A 6,000-nucleotide genomic window follows, 5' to 3' on the forward strand; every position below is an offset into this window, starting at 1 on the left:
AGAGACTATACCCATCCTGGAAAACCTATTCACAAATTTTACAAAAGCCCCTGGTGGGTATTGGTGGGTATATAAGACAGTATATTAAGCAGTTTTAAGTGATTAATGCTGAATTAAAAAGAGTTGCTTGCAGCAATAGATGCTCTATATGTGCCACATGTGCAAGCAGTTTTCACGTTCTTTCTAGTTCAAAGTCAGACATAAAACTGATGCCAGACGTCCTTCCCGACCTGCATCACAGCGAGCGGAACAAGAAACTGAGACACTGCTCCGTTCTTTTTCTATATGCGGCAAACGTCTCGATCTAAATTATGTGTGTGCTTATGAAATCAAAAAAGTCAGTTTCCAGGCAGTTGCCTATACTGCACCTATTATTATCTACCAATGTAATTAGGGAGTGAAAAGGATTGGAGAGGTATAGGAGGTCATAGAGTACTTCATTGCACGCTACTTGGAATGCAAAATGAATGGAGATTGAGGAGGAATATGGAGGTCATTTAAGGCTTATGCAGGCACTTTCAATGCTGTATTATAGCCAGGTAAGACGTTCCCTGACCTAAGGACACTCAACTTACAGACAACCCTCAGTCACAGACAGACCTCTTAGCGCACTGCGACCTCTGGTGAAGCTCTCTAGATACTTTACTTTAGTCCCAGGCCACAATGATCAGCTGCAAGGTGTCTATAATTAAACTTTATTGATAATCCTTGTTCCTAAGACATCACAAAATTTTGAAAATACAATTTTCATAGGGACAAAAAAAAGTTTTTGTCTTGAGTTACACTTATAAAATATACCATTTCTGACTGACATGCAAATTCAAATTAAGCGCTAACTGAAAGAACCTATCTTGTACGTAACACTGGGAATGTACAAATGAGAGGTTGTGCAGAGCAGAGCTCCGTAAATGAATCCTACCATTCAGCACGAGCATTTCTAGCATAAATTTTGCAGTCATCTTCTTGAGTAACACTTTGAAGGTGCAAAGTATTTTTAATGTTTATTTTTACATACGATTTACTAGACAAATGCAGAAATTACCATTTGTGGATTATATACCTTCTAGACATATAAGGACCTTTCACACTCTTCGGTAATTCAGTCCAAGAATGATTCCATCAGTTAGAAATACACCAACAATGATTTCATATTGAAATAAGTAGCAGAATTTACCAGGTTTAAAAGCTGTAAATGCAATATACATTACTGAGAATGTAAAACATTTGTTACTCAAGCTTAATAAAATTATTTTCATTAAAGGATAATTATCAAAGGTGAAATATCAATACAATGCAATTGTCTAGCGTAATTAATCATTGATTTAAGGACCTTAGTGCAAATGGATTTTAACAAAGAAAAAGAATTGTTGTATGCTAAAAAAAAGAGGACCGGTCCCATTGAGAAATGCACAGTATGTCAATTCAGAATGTTTTCTACTTGTTCAATCATTGATAAAACTGCAAATGCTGCAGGATAGGCCCAAACTCTCTAAAGTAGAGAAAATTCACGGAACTCACTGATGATGCTCAAAGGTTACTATCCCTAAAGGCCTAATGAATATTATAAAGAAGACATTTCACCACCACTTATTCCAATATCTTGATGGGTGTTGTCTCACAGATAATCTCGGATTTGGAATTTTTGTTTCCAAGCCATTGGGTTTGCCAAGCAATAAGCTAAATAGGTTCTCTGCTGTCTGATGGGTGATTCTGGGTTATTGCAGATTGGGAGAACCACCTACCTGGCAGTATATAATATAATAAGCATATATGGTGGGAAACTAATGGCACTGACCTGCCATTTATATCTTCAAATTCTCCAAATGGTATTTCTTTCTATAGTGGTATCACGCTTATACTGCTGGGACAGCTGTTTCCTAAGCATTGTTGGACAGATTTACCATTTCTAGTGTGCCAATATTGGGACATTGGGACCGGGCGCCCAAGAGGAAATTGCAACCTCTTCTCCCTTTAGCCACCTTTTTGAAAGGAGGGAGTGGAGGGTCATGGAGCAGGGTACAGTGGGCTAGCCCTGACCTGACAATGTACTAACTAGATCCTGTACCAGGATCCTAATGCAAGTTATAGCTGAATTCTACATCTGGCTGGACTGGCATAGAACTCATCTGGAGCCTCTTACTATATCCCTTTTGTCCATGCGGAGGTTGCCATTTTGGCAGGCTCTAATGAAATGAACCATTTAGGGTTTGGGACTACCTGAGAACCTGAACCCTGGGTTGTCACTAGACATCAGCCAGATTTTAGCCCCTAGCAACCACAGGCACGTCCATACTGGACATAGTTGTGAAAAGCCAGTTGAGGCATGTGACCCTGCTGTATAAGATAGGTCACTTCATGATCCTGCATTCACTGCATGTCTAATCTCAAATGGTCACATACGCATTCACTGACTGGCTACAGGAACCCACAGGTCATTATTTATCGGACTACTGAGAATTTAATTTTCTTACAATCATTATTAGAATTCTCTAATACACAAAAGTGAAGAGGAAAATATAAAGAAAACCCTAAGGCCCTTAATTTCTCGTTGGATTCAGTATCTGTCTTACCTCAGAATTTTCTGTTTCTTAATGGCAGTCTAGATTCTTGTGATATGAACTCCAGGTGGGTAAGTACAAGCCTAGTTTTTCAGCACAAAAAAATTTCTGAAAAAACAAAACTCGGCTTTTACTCAAGTAAAAAAAACCCCTCAAAACCCACCTTTCCAGCGCCACCGCAGGTTTTCTATGCGATCCGTCGGTCAACGTCTGTGGGACGTCACAGGCTCTGGTGTCAGCCGCTGCAATAGTATTGTAGTATTGTGTGTGCCGGCAGCTGGCACAAACTCTGATGTCGGCGGCGATTCGCACAGAAGACCTGCGGGGGCGCTAGAAAGGTGAGTTTTGATTTTTTTTTTAATCAACTGTCTGTACAATGGGGCAGGGGGCCGGCTGCATAATGGGGTGGGGGGCCCATTTTATAATGGTGTGGGGGCCACCTGCATAATGGGGTAGGGCGTTGGCTATATACTGGGGCACAGGGGCTGCTGGCTATATACTGGGGCAGTGGCTGGCAGGCTTACTATAGACTACAGGGGCTGGCAGGCTATATACTACAGGGGCTGGCAGGCAATATACTACAGGAACTGGATAGCTATACTCTACATGGGGCTGGCTGGCTATATACTACAGGGTCTGGCTGGCTATATACTACAGGGGGCTGGCTGTATACTACTGGGTGGCTGCTGGCTATATACTACTGGGGGTTTGCTGGTTGTATACTGGGGATTGGGGGCTGTGACCAATGCATTTCCCACCCTTGGCTTAGATTCGAGTCAGTAGGTTTTCCCAGTTTTTTGTGGTAAATTAGTGGCTTTGGCTTATACTCGGTTGGCTTATACTCAAGAATATATACGGTAGACTAATCTAATGATCTATAAATAATTTGTTAGGTTTAAAATCACATTCATCTGACAATTAACCACTGTTTTCTTTTTCAACGTTTTTATTAGATGTTTATTGTTAAAATGTATATGTCGAAGTATATCCTTGACATGATTTGTGGCATTGAACTCAACTGCATGCCTCCAAACCCTTAATAATGGAGGAGTTAACACAAACTCTCTGACTCGAGTTCATGGTCAGGTTAGTAGTAAAATGTAAAAGTTGCTTAAGGAGGCATTCAGCCAGCTTTTAGCCCCTAAAAAACAAGAGGCATGCCCATACTGGGTATGGCTGTGAGTGACCAGACAGTGCATTTGACTCTACTATATAAGAGAAGTCACTTTGTGTCTAATCTCAAACTGACTAATCCAGCAGTCACTGCATATCTAATGTCCAATTGTCTCTTACTGAAGTCGAATGTAAAATGCTATGACAAAGGTCTTGAGACACTCACAGGTGTACACCACCAATTCCCACCAATATTGTCCTCTCCACACCAAGCAGAATCTCACTCCCAGGACTGGCTTTGGTAAGTAAATGTAACATCTCGTAGTATCATAGTATATAAGGCTGGAAAAAGACCATTAAGTCCATCAAGTACAACCTTTAAGAATTAAACAAATGCTTTTCCTCCATAACCCGTGATATTTCTGGTCTCCAGAAAGTCATCCAGGCCTCTCTTTAACATGCACATAGAGTCCGCCATATCAACCTCCTGCAGCAGAGATTTCCATAGTCTCACTGCTCTTACAGTAAAGAATCCCTGCTGATGGTAGAACTGCCTCTAAATTAGTGTTGGCTATGTTTTAGGAATTTTTTAATTAGTTTCTGAAAACATTTACTTGTCGCTGTACAGTGGTGGGCCCTATAGATCCCAGTATATACAGTAACTACGTAGTAGCATGGTTATGCTTGGTATTGTGGTTCATTCATACTCCAACATTGTTAAAAGCTAATCATCAGGAGTTGGTCCCAATTGATCGATTATCCTAAAGATAGTTCATCAATTTTTTTTTTTACTCAAAAAATGATTTGAGGCAACAACTTTGACTTATAGCCATTAGGCCCAAAACATTTAAATTTGTCCTGGCAACCTTGGAGAAGGTTCTGATTTTACTTCTTATGATAAAATTCAATACAAATAGCTGGAAATGCTATAAGAAATTTCACAAAATAAAATATAGTAGTGTCAGAAAGCCCAAAAGAGAAACATTACAGGGAAGGGGATATAGATACATAAAAGGCTGTCCTCAAGTTGCAGTAATGTGACATCTTGTATGATATACGGCAGCCATTCAAATTCTATTTGTGTTATATATTTAAGATAAGCTTTTTCCCTCTGCATTTTAACTCGAGTAGGCGAGAAAAATCGAACAATCTAAAATGCGTGTATTACTCAATAGAAATAAATGCGTGTAAGACTGGAACAGTCTTTTTGCAAAATTAGAATATGTTTTATCTCATTTTCAGAAATTGCTGGCTTAGTGATTTCCACTTTCAGAATATGACAAGTGATGCTTCATTTTGGAAAAAGGTTAATGTTTTATCACTGCACTTAACAAATTGTGCTCTCTCTGCAGTATAAACCTCCATACACCTGATGGGCATGATGAGAGGAAAAAGTTAATGCTTAAAAACATGATTTTTTTGTATTCTTTGCTGACAAGTGAAACAGCAGATGCAATCTATCGATCAGTGTGTAATTATTATTGCAAATGATGCATAACCATGTTGTAAATCTTACCGGGAATTTAATGAGGCAGTAAGTATATAAATACAGAAGACACTACACCTGAACATCCCTTAAACATTAACATTTCTAGATTATTAAAGTAATACATTGTACTGCATTATACAAGAGTCCACAGTAAGAATGTGACCCTTTACAGAGAGACTTGTTCACCGGATAGTATGCAAAAGGTCATACTCCGAAAAGGTCAGCGTTGCAGGTACTGCCCGTGATATTGAACTTTTGAGCTGTACTTGAAAATGCTTTTCATGAATACTGATTGGCAAAAATTTTAAATGAATAGTGTAATTCAGTAAAAAAATTGAATGTATAAAAAATGAGCCCCCAATGTTATGTTATCCATTGGTACTAGTTCCCCATCACACACTATGCACTCCTTAATCTAGCAAGTGATGAGCGAACTCATCAGTATTCGGGTCTAGGGGATTTGGTGGAACCTGAACCAAAAGTCCAGGTTTGTGTACCCTGACCCGAATATGCACACTATTTGCAGGTGCTAACCCACTGGTAACACCCATGACTGGTGCTGGCACTGATCAGGGGTGTTACCCTTTACTTTCCACAGCCACATGCATAAATAGGTGCACATTTGCACCCGATATTGGTGCTAGCCACAATGGGGGTGAGCTAAACCCAGACTTATGACTAACCCGAACATTGCGGTTCCCACATGACTTATCCTGTCACAAGGGCTTGTCATCACCGCAGCCAATCATGGACTATAATAGATCAACATCATAGTCACTGTTTCACAAAGTTGGTGCGCATATAATCTGTGTGTAATCCAAATCAATCGATGATTGAGCT

Source organism: Engystomops pustulosus, chromosome 8 (assembly GCF_040894005.1).
Source record: "Engystomops pustulosus chromosome 8, aEngPut4.maternal, whole genome shotgun sequence".
In the NCBI taxonomy this organism is placed as follows: domain Eukaryota; kingdom Metazoa; phylum Chordata; class Amphibia; order Anura; family Leptodactylidae; genus Engystomops; species Engystomops pustulosus.